General features: G+C 38.8%; 1 protein-coding gene across 1 annotated transcript in view; it reads left to right on the forward strand.

Moving 5' to 3' along the window:
* LOC114651156 (cell adhesion molecule 2-like) overlaps positions 1-12,061 on the forward strand; it is a 233,519-nt gene that overhangs the window by 47,277 nt on the left and 174,181 nt on the right. The gene's annotated exons all lie outside the window — the stretch shown is intronic.

Genomic DNA, 12,061 nt, shown 5'->3' on the forward strand with positions numbered 1-12,061 from the left:
TTGCTGAATTACTATTCCAGCTGGCTTCTTACATGCCTACTAAAACAATTTTTCCTGCATTTTGTTACTGGTATTGCTCCTTGTTTTCTGGCCTCCATGAGAACAGATGTTCTCATGCCTTCTTATCTTGTCCTCGGTTAGTTTCTGTGCGTCATTTTTGTCCTGTTCTCTTCTTGCTTTCTTAATACTGGTAACTTTCCTTCAAGCTTAAAAAATAATGCAATATGACTGATTTTTTAGTTAACCATTTGCTTGACCTATCTTATTTGCTTAACATTCTAATTTATGCTTAATCTTAATGTTTTAGAAGCTATTAATTACTTTTATGGCTTGTCTCAGTAGATGTCTTTGTCCACCTCTTGAACCCTCAGGTACCACTCTGAACACCAGGTGAAAGTACAATAACTATTTATTTTACTATTGTACAGTGCACAAAGCACCCTCCACTCTACACTCATATAAACAATTCTCTCACAATAATACAATACTCCTCCTCGCTCAGTGTCTGGGCTTTCCCACAGTCCTTTTATACACCCTGACCCGGAGGTGTTCCTGTCCAACAGTCCACAGTTCCTTATTCCTTCCGGGTCAGGGTAAACAGTCCTTTTCTTCAACCCGGGAGCACGTCGTTTCTTCCTGTCACGTGATGATGACGTACCCCCGGGTTATAGGGCACATAAGAGCCCACGAGCCCCCCTACAGCGACGCCTGGTGGCCCCCAAGGTATCCAGCAGGGCTGTGTGTAGAAACTACATAGTCCATGAGGCCCTGCTGGAATTCGGGGCACGTCTACGCTGTTGGGAGAGCTCCTCCTGGTGGCCTGGGGGTGAGGGCCGGAATGGGAAACTGGCAATCCACCACAGGCTATTTATGCTAATATGCTAATTATGCCTAATGAAAAAAAAATTTCCCTTCTATATAGGGTGGCTGGTGCACCCATTTGTGATCCACAAGTAACAAGTACTGTAGTCGAAGTGCTTTACATTAAAATAATAATAATAATTCATTACATTTATATAGCGCTGTTCTCAGTACTCAAAGCGCTATCCACACAGGGAGGAACTGGGAAGCGAACCCACAATCTTCCACAGTCTCCTTACTGCAAAGCAGCAGCACTACCACTGCGCCACCTGTGAGGACAACATACTATGAACATAAATAAAAAAAAGTAGAAATAAAGTACAATAAAAAAAAAATTCCCATCAGTAAGTTAAAGAAAAATAAAAAAAAAATGACTAAGAGTAGGGCAACCATCGGTATCAGTGATGGTCACTGAAAGCTAGAGAGCAAAAATGAGTCTTCATTCTAGTTTTAAACAGTTCAATTGAAGGCGACTCCATAATGCAATGAGATATTGAGTTCCACAGATGAGGTGCAGCAGCTGCAAAAGCCCAGTCCCCCTTAGTTTTACTCTTAGTGCGAGGGACTGTAAGAGACAACTGACCGGTAAATTTGAGCTCTCCGGATGATTGGTGTGAAACACACAATTCAGATAAATAGGCAGGAGCATACCCATGTAATGATTTAAAAACTAGCAACAAAATTTTAATGTCAATTCTGAAACTAATAGGCAGCCAGTGTAAAGAAGCTAATATTGGAGAAACAGAATTGAACTTTCTTGCCCCAACCAAAAAACGGGCAGCAGCATTCTGAACCAACTGCAACCTGTGTATCAGGGATTTGCTGATCCCAGAATACGAGTTGCAGTAATCAAGCCGAGATAAGATAAAAGCATGTGTAGCTTTCTCAAGATGTCTAGGAGATAAAAAAAAAAAGTTTTGACCTTAGTTAAATAATGAAGCTGGAAAAAGAAACTCTAGACTACAGAGTTAATCTGTTTCTCAAAAGAGAGGTTAATGTCAAAAATGACACTAAGATTATGGACTTCAGGTTTGCAAAAGTCAGCGAAAGAGCTGAGAAGTTTGAAACCAATTTGAGCTTTGGCAGGAGGACCAGCTATCAGCACTTCTATTTTATTTTGATTGAGATCAAGAAAATTGCCAGCCATCCAGGATCAAAAAGATAATTATGCAGCCAATTAATTGCAGAGTTACAAACAGGAATATAAACCTGTGTATCATCAGCATAACAATGAAAAGAAAAATTACATTTCCTCAAAATAGCTCCTATAGGATGAAGATATATAGAAAATAAAATATGACCCAAAATGGATCCCTGAGGAACACCACATTTAACAGGAGCAGTAGACGAAAAAGACACCGTAAAGTGTCTACCAGTAAGATATGACCTGAACCAGTTATGAGCAGCCCCTTCAATTGTTTAATTCTTATAGTATTCTTGACTGTAGGGAAACACATCTTTAGAGTGTGAAATAAAGTTGTTAGGTCACAGATTCATACCTTTGAGTACTTGCATTAACATAAGAAAACATTTAAGATTTTTTCTGTCTATTAAATTTTATTTTCATTTTGTTCTCAAGGTTGATCTGATCTACTTTGTGTCATTAATATTCTTGACTAGAAGGAGTTCATATTCCAGCTAGGTCAGGTAGCTAAACTAACATTTTGGCTTACAGGTTTGGAGCCTGTGGAGAATTTTTAATTTTATAATTTAAGTTGTTTGCAAATTTATTGATTCAAATTTCAGCCCAGTTTAACATCCTGAAATTGGCAGGAGCAGAATGATATCTCAAAGCCAGAAATGATTTTTGCACATTGTTTTCAAATTAACACCAAATACTGTTTTAAATACTCATGCCGTTGAAGCAATTCTGTCAGCATGTCATAAAGTAACATTATTGTGTGTGTAATATTGATAGCTTTTTTTTGACAGTTTATTTTGTTATTATGGTTGTTACCATCTTTTGTTTTTGTGACACGCAGTTTGTGTCATGTGTTCGCAAGCAGCACATCAATGACATACAGTATGTTCTACTATAAATTCGGAAATTGTATAATGTAGCATCCTCAATTGGTGGATAAATTCCATCAAATAAAGCCTTTTGGCATAGTTAGTTTACCTCAATGTAGGCCAAAGATTAGGTTTTGTTTCAGTTTTTACTTCCTTGTACCCCTAACTTCTATTTCAATTCACCTTTGTGCTGCTAATCACTTTTATTTTGTTTAGTTTCATTTAATTTCCCTTTCATTTAGTTTGTTTATCCCAAACTGAGTGCCTCCCTGACATGACATCTGGTCTCCCTGCATCTCACAAAACTTTGTGGTGATACTGTCTCAACACAGTAGTATATTTCCTTACTGTCACAAAAAAGTTGATGAATTAGGGTCTAGTGACTGATTGTCCTGTCTGCTGCATTTTTTATGAAGTAGCGAACATATTTTATCTTACTAGCTTATATCTCTACATTTTGAAACTAGGTGATGAGGAAAATAAGCACTTTGAGCAAAAATACAAAAGATACATTTGGAGAATGATTGGTGAACCAGTTGAAGATAAGAACATTTTGCCAGCCATAAATCATGGGGCTAAATTTAGTGATTGTGTTGTGCTGTGTTGTGTGATAGTCAGTTGCATAGAAAGTATGGCCTGGCTGAAAGGAGGAATGAACTAAACAACCTCAAACCCAAACTTCAGTGCAGTTATTGAAGCTCCAAAGTAGAAGAAATTTTCATCAGCATAACAATCCAGAACATTACACGAAATAAACCGTGAATTTCTTAGAATTTTGAAAAATTAATATTTTTATAATCCCCAGACTTAAATAATGTTAAAAATCTATGTTGAGATCTCAAAAATGTAGGCAAGCAAATATAAAGATGTTTTTCAGCTAGAAGAGCTCAGCTAGAAAGAATAAAGAAAATGTTCTAAAGCAAGAACAACAAGCTTATTAGCTGGTAACAGGAAACATTTTAATTTTATTTTTCCTGTTAAAGGAAGTAGTATCAAATGGAGACTGAACTAGTCAAACTTTTGTATACAACACTATTTTAAAACTCCTCTGGTTCTAACTTGACAATATTTCTTCCATCCTTGCCGAGCTTACTGTTTTTTTTATTTGTATATCTTTCATAGAAATATAAGACACAATTCATTCTAAACTTTATTTCCTATATGCCCATGTTTCATCTCTGTTTTGTACAGGTTGTCTAAATACTACATTTTTTCACTCCCACATTTTCACTTTCTTGTCATTATTCATTGATGCAATTCCCATTCTGCATTCCTACTACCCTACTACACAGGTTTGTCTTTTACGTGTGCTTGAATGTTTCTTATTTTTATAGACATCACCACTTCATTCCCAGGTGTTGATTAGTAATTTGCTACAGCTGAGCTTTTGCTGCTATCTAATTATGAGTCTTCTCTTGCACTCATCAGGGTCAATAACTTAAATTTGTCTGTGTCCAGAATTCTCATCATTTAGAAATAAATCAATTATTTGCTTCATTCACAAATATGGCTCAGTTTGTCGTCTACAGTACCTGTGATGCTTAAATTGGCTCACACTTCCTTCCAATCTTTTGATAAGTGCCTTTATCATCAATTTCTTTATCAAAATGTTTTCCAGTGTGTTCAATAAAAGCATTTCCATTGCCTCTATAGCTATAAATTATTTGTCATTGCAAAATGTGTCTTTGTATGTAAGAGTTCATCATTTTATTGTTTTCATCAGCCATCATGGTTTGTTAGCTGGTCTGATCAACTGGAAAGCAGTGGAATCTATTGTTTGTGAACTTCCAAAGATGTTATTTTTTGTAACACTTTAATGAAGGGTTCCTCTCCTGTGATTTTTCTCTTGAACGTAGCTGTTAAATTACCCTTAGCCATTTGATATACAAAAAAATACATTTATTTTAATTCCAACAGTTATATGTTGCTTTCTTATTTTTTCCTGTATTATTTCTGTAAGGAGACCTAACTGTGCTCCTGTGCTTCAGAACTTACTGAAACCTCAGCAGCTGCAGGTCATTCCATTTACTCTCAGTGAAGTCTTGTCTGTCCCTCAAAATCTAGTATTCCTTTGAGATGATTTAAGATTGTGGCTCTTTTGTGTTTGTCACACAGCTGTGCACTTGGAAACAGTTTTCTATTTGACTTTCCTCAGATTTCTTCCATGTCTGTTTAAGATCATTTGCATTCATCATTTTTTCAAGGCAGTTTGCTTGTGTTTATTCTTTTAACTCATTCCTATTTAATTTTGGCTATTTCATTTCCCTTCAGTATTGCTATACTAGTTTAATTCTGTAGCTGCAACATCAGGATGATTTTTTTTTTGTATTGCAATGACATTTTTTCTCTCATTTCTTATTTGTATAGCTTTACCAATGCACTTCCTTAGGGGTTTCTTTAAATGGAAAATGATATTCAAACAAATAGCTCCTGCAAGAGATCCTTACCATCAAAAATGATGTTTTATACAAACCTAAATTTTCTATTACTGATTTCAATTGATTATTCCTGTTTAAAGCAGTATCACTGTATTCCCTAACTATATATATTTTTTTCCTGGACTTTCTTCCATGATTAATAACATCAGACAACATAGTAAGGGTAAAATTCAGTATAAACAACATTAATCTATAAATCCATACTGCCTTGTGTTATAGGTACAGGCAGGTGTGGGTAGTTAAATAGTGCAGTAGCTACAGTATCAAAGTGATACTAAAAACAGGATAAAGTACCATGTCACAAAGCACTTTTCATCTCTAGCTGGTTTAATGAAGTAACAGTGAGTTCACTTTACCTCACTGCCAGTGGAACCATGAATATGAATGTGTGGTCAAAAAATCTGCATTAACTGCAGGGTGCTAATGAGTCAGCATGCATCAAAATCTCAAAGGAGATTTTGCAGTCTCTTGTGGAACCCATGTCTAAAAGAATTTTGTCATTTTATGAGGTAAAAGGGTTTCCAATCTGGTATTATATATATATATATATATATATATATATATATATATATATATATATATATATATATATATATATATATATACGAGGGTTGTCTGGGTTCCGCGCGGAATCACTCGAAATAAGTAGCCAAGGATTTTTTTTTCTATTTTTCTCATGTACTTCGATCCTTTTTAAACTTTTTCCAAGTATTCACCGCCAACATCAATGCACTTTTGGGCTCTTCTGACCCACGCCGCAAAACACTCGCGAAAGGCTGTCTTTGGGAGGTTGTCCAGCTGTTCTTTGACAGCTGCAATCAGTTCCTCTCGAGTTTCGAAGTTGTGGCCTCTCAGGGGTTCTGTCACCTTCGGGAAGAGCCAAAAGTCACATGGTGCAAGATCAGGCGAGTAGGGTGGCGGGTTCAAAACATTGACACCACTGTCTTCAATGAAATGCTTCGTCGCATTAGCTGTGTGGGCTGGCGCATTGTCATGATGCAAAAAGTGCCTTCACAAGTTCTTGGACCGGCCTCTAGCCATCGCAGAAAAAACGTCAGGCAGGCACTGAGTAGTGTACCACTCAGAGGTCACAGTTTTCCTCTCCATCAGCGGAATTGACACGACAATGCCATCGATGTTGAAAAAGATGGCAAACATGGTGCGTTCCACCGAGCGGATTAAACCATCAGAAAAGTCGTAAAAAATCATCACTCGAAAGTCACGCACGCACGGAGTCGGGAGATTCGCCGCTAGCACCGGCTGCGCACTCTCAGTTTGTTTGCTTCTCATGTTCATTCTGAAGGAAGAGAGGGAGCAAAACACCTGAACAAAAACATGCAACCACTTGAATAATCCCTCTACACAGCAGAACAGGTTTCGACAGGCTGACACTCGACAAACGATAAAATTCCGCGCGGAACCCAGACAACCCTCGTATATATATATATATATATATAATTTAGCCTATATACAATATAACTCGGAGTCCTGCCACGTGCAAAAGTTTGCTGACGACACTGCTATCGTGGGCTGCATCAGGAGTGGGCAGGAGGAGGAGTATAGAAACCTCATCAAGGACTTTGTTAAATGGTGCGACTTAAACCACCTACAACTCTACACCAGCAAAACCAAGGAACTGGTGGTGGATTTTAGGAGACCCAGGCCCCTCATGGACCCCGTGATCATCAGAGGTGATTGTGTGCAGAGGGTGCAGACCTATAAATACCTGGGAGTGCAGCTGGACGATAAATTGGACTGGACTGCCAATACTGATTCTCTGTGCAAGAAAGGACAGAGCCGCCTGTACTTCCTTAGAAGACTGGCATCCTTCAACATCTGCAGTAAGATGCTGCAGATGTTCTATCAGATGGTTGTGGCGAGTGCCCTCTTCTACGCAGTGGTGTGCTGGGGAGGCAGCATTAAGAAGAAGGATGCCTCACGCCTGGACAAACTGGTGAGGAAGGCAGGCTCTATTGTTGGCATAGAGCTGGACGGTTTGACATCCGTAGCAGAGCAACGGGCACTCAGCAGGCTCCTATCAATTATGGAGAATCCACTACATCCATTAAACAGTGTCATCTCCAGACAGAGGAGCAGTTTCAGCGACAGACTGCTGTCACTGTCCTGCTCCACTGACAGACTGAGAAGATCATTCCTCCCCCAAACTATGCGACTCTTCAATTCCACCAGAGGGGGTAAACGTTGAACATTATTCAAGTTATTGTCTGTTTTTTACCTGCATTTTTTATTACTCTTTAATTTAATATTTTTTGCTGCTGGAGTATGTGAATTTCCCCCTGGGATTAATAAAGTTTCTATCTATCTATCTATCTATCTATCTATCTATCTATCTATCTATCTATCTATCTATCTATCTATCTATCTATCTATCTATAATTTACAGGTATATACTATATATTTTATATACAAACTGTATATATAAAATACAAAGTTGATGGAGCATTCATTTATTCACTAACACACTCATTAACTAAAACACTATTTCCTCTTTAATTAAAAAGTTGAAATTTGGCCAGAATATAAAGCTAGGTCAGTAGGTATCTGATATATCAGAATTTAGAGGTAAACCCCACCCAAAACTAAAAAACAAAATACCTCCAAATCTCAAAAATGCCTTGACGAATCCGATTGAAGTTTGGTGGCGTTATAGAAAAAAAATTACCTGACATGTGTTTTTCTATTTCTTGATAAATTTCTTATTTGTCAATATTTAATAATATTATGATAACCTACAAGCTTGCCACTGTGCTGAGAATGTGCTTTATGGAAATGAAACATGCAGCAGAAATGACTGACAGGCCATGAGAATAGCACCACTAATTTATATAGGGTGTACAGACAACTGAAGACAAGGCAACATCCTGAACAGGTTAAAAGATACATGATCATGTTGTGAAATGGAAACAGAAAATTTCGTGAAGCTCAAGGAAGATGCAAAGGTCAATGGTTAGCAAGTGCTGCTGTTTGCTCTTTGATGCATGAAGGCTCTCATCTTGGTTATCCATTTTGCTCCATTGACATCAAGCCTCTGAGTGTAGCACTGAAAACTACAATAGGAACTGACCACCCAAACCAACTCTTTAGTTGTGGCACTGCAAACTCCAATTAACCCCCCCACCCCCCTTAAATCGCACAATATCCCAGCATCAGTCTTAGAAAGTGCCACTTGCATTTCTAAAGGGTAATCCTCTGAAACTGTGCTACAACGCTCAAAGCTACTGATCCACACGCCTCGCTCTTCACATTAATACATCAGTGTAGCACATATGGTACAAGCACTTATATATCCATATCAAGAACTGCTTTGCATATACATTTGCATCTGCGCACTTTAAAAGGGGTCTACATACAACTGATGAAAAACATGAAAAGAAATGCTATATTTAAGTGAACAGCATAAACATAGAAAAATTGGAAACATCTAATAATAATAACAATATATATTCAAATTTCACATTATTCCTACTGATTACTTGTTTAATTTCAAGGATATACTTTCCTGTAAAATTGTGTTTTGCAATGACAACCAACAAAATCCAATTCACTTGGAAAAGTAGAAAAAAGCAGGAAATGATCTAATCCAGGAATATTTTTTTTCATATGTATGTTCAGGAGTAAGCAGCTCCAATGTCAGTCAGTCAGTCAGTCAGTCATTGTCCAACCCGCTATATCCTAACACAGGGTCATAGGGGTCTGCTGAAGCCAATCCCAGCCAACACAGGGTACAAGGCAGGAACAAATCCCGGGCAGGGCTCCAGCCCACCGGAAGGCACACACACACACAAAATTATTATTACTTAATACTTGACTGACGCCTTAGTCCAGGGTGACTTAAAAACATCTGAGATACAACTGTCAAGAGGCAGGGCCTGTTAAAGCCCATTGCGGCACGTCCTGTGTGATTTTGGGCTATACAAAAATAAACTGTATTGTATTGTATTGTAACTGACTACATTTCTTTTGTTTTTCCAGTTGGGACACAGGGAGATGAAGTGACTAGCTCACATAGTGTCAGGAGCATGATTTGAACCCACAACCCCACAGCCTTAACCACTACACCAACTGTCTGCCAATAATGTTAGCCTTTGGTAAAGTAAAAAAAAAAAAAAATTGGACATGTGCGTCAATAGGCTTTGCGCCCTAGGAACCAAGTTACCTGAACTATTCTATAACATTTCTGTAATTATTTACCGCTTTGATGCTGATCTTTCTGATCATAAAATTCTACATTACGGTAGCAATTGATGAGAAGAATTCATAATTAATTGCAGAATTATGGTATTTGAGGGTTCCTCTAGAGCAGTGGTAGGCAATGTTGTTCCTGGAGGGTCGCAGTGGCTGCAGGTTTTTGTTCCAACCCAGTTGCTTAATAAGAAGCACTTAATGTTCAAGTAACACTTCTGCTTCATTTTAGTTGTCTCGCTCGTTAAGATTTTGAACCCTTATTGCTTATTTTAGTACCTCGTATTAAAGAGCTGTATTCTCAGTTTTTAATTACCCCTTATTAGCAATAAGATGCAAATGACAAAAGAAACCAGTATTTCTCCATTTAGCCTGTTTCCATTTACACCTGTGTGTATTTATTGTGCACTATTTGGTTCAATTAAATATTTGGAAGGAAAGTGAAGAGGAAAAAGTGAAGGACTGAGAATTACTCATCTGTTTTAAACTTCAAATCATTTGGAAGATATCCTTGGAAAGTAAAACAAAACCTAGGATATGAGGATGACCTGACATGGCAGAGTGAAAGCACTAAAAAGCCATGAAATTAAATTATTGGCAAGGATTGGTTTCTAATTAAGCAATTGGGTTGGAAAAAAACCTTCAGCCACTGTGGCCCTCCAGGACTGACTTTGCCCACCCCGATCTAGAGTGTCTCTTTCTTTTGCATGATTTGGCTCAAAAACTAATCAGTATATCGTCATCTCATAACAGACTTAAGTTTCGAGTTTGGTATTTTTCTGTCCAGCCACTTTAGCTCTACACAGTCGTCAAGTAACCGTATCACACAGAGACACACACACACAGACACACACACCCATCATCGAGATATTAGTGTTTTCAGTATCAGGGGACCCTAAAACGTGGAGATCTGTCAAAAACTGGAGATCAAACCTTTTGACAAATCTAAAGCTTTCACTCCTCCCCCATAGACAATAGGTGATGGTCGGGGAGAGCACAAAGCAAAAATACAAATGCTGTGTACAAAATAGTATTTAATTAATTACATAATACTTTTGATACACCCACATAACCAACAGTGAGGCCCATTATCTAATGAAATTTTCTGGGTGAAGCTAGGCAAAATATAATACAATACAAGTTATTTTCGTATACCCCAAAATCACACAAGGAGTGCCGCAATGGGCTCTAACAGGCCCTGCCTTTTGACAACCCCCAGCCTTGACTCTCTAAGAAAACAAGGAAAACTCCCAAAAAAATCCCTTTTAGGGAAAAAAAATAAGAAACCTTGGGAAAAGCAGTTCAAAGAGAGACCCCTTTCCCAGTAGGTTGGGTATGCAGTGTGTATCAAAAAAAGTGGTACATACAATACAATACATAGAACAGCTAGCAACTAATAAAGTATCCACTGCGTGTGAAAGTTTTTATTAATTGCTGTTTATTGCAATAAACCCAGACTTCAGTGCTAAGGAAGCAGTTGTGGTTTTATACATCACAAAGAAGAGACTGCTTGGGCAACAGTAGTAGGAAATTACAATCTTTTTAGAATATATCATTCCAGAATGTGTTCTTTTTATTCCTATCATGGTTGCTTAATGTTAAGATTGGAAATCAGTTCAAGTTATATTTGCTCATCAAATATATTGTGACACGTGAGTTGTTGTCTTGCACCCCAAAAATGAGGCTGGGTCCCAGTCCCAGTAGCAAAACCAGCTTTATTCAACTTGAAACAGGAACAAAATGGTTATTTACTGCAGTGGGATCAACCACTCTGCTAAACACAGACACAGCAAACGGGCAGGGTTGGGACCAGGATGGTAGCCAAGTTATGGTGTTCCCTGCATTTATAATGTTCCTTGCATCACCCATCAACGACAGGCACTATCTCGATCAGCTCATAGTTGTTTCCACAGTGCTATGCTGCAGCACTGCAAACCTGCAGTCTGTGACAACTTCAGGGGGTGTGCCAGCCACCCAACCTGACACAGACAGACACACGAGGCATACTAACAAAATTCACACTTTTTTATTTTCTTCTATGCTTCTTACAGCACACAGTGCACAAATCACCATAAATAGCTCAGTCTTTTTTCTTCCTTTTCTTTCTCTTTATTTTCTTTTTCCTTTGCCACCTCCTCTCCTCTCCTGCAAGTTCAGTCTTCTGCCTCCTGACTCCAGCTCCCTGAATGGAGTGAGATGGCTCCTTTTATAATGTACCCGGATGTGCGCCAGGTGCTCCATGATGATGTTCCTGCAGCACTTCCTGGCATGGCAGAAGTGCTGCAGTCCATGTCTCCGGAACTGTCCAGGTGCCCCGTGGTGGTGGCCACGGACCCCCACAGGGTTGAGCTTCCAAGCTCCGTGGCCCCAAAGCAAACCAGGTCGGCTGCCCTCTCGTGTCCCGAGGGAGGTATTGTCCCTCTCCTGACCCTTCCATCTTCCAGGCGTTCTGGCTGGGCAGTAGCCCCAGCCATCCACCACAAGTTGCCTCGGCAACAGACAAGCAACACTCCACAGATGCAACAATCACGTTACTGGCGTGTCGTCCC

Source organism: Erpetoichthys calabaricus, chromosome 4 (genome assembly GCF_900747795.2).
Source record: "Erpetoichthys calabaricus chromosome 4, fErpCal1.3, whole genome shotgun sequence".
NCBI classification, from domain to species: Eukaryota; Metazoa; Chordata; class Cladistia; order Polypteriformes; family Polypteridae; genus Erpetoichthys; species Erpetoichthys calabaricus.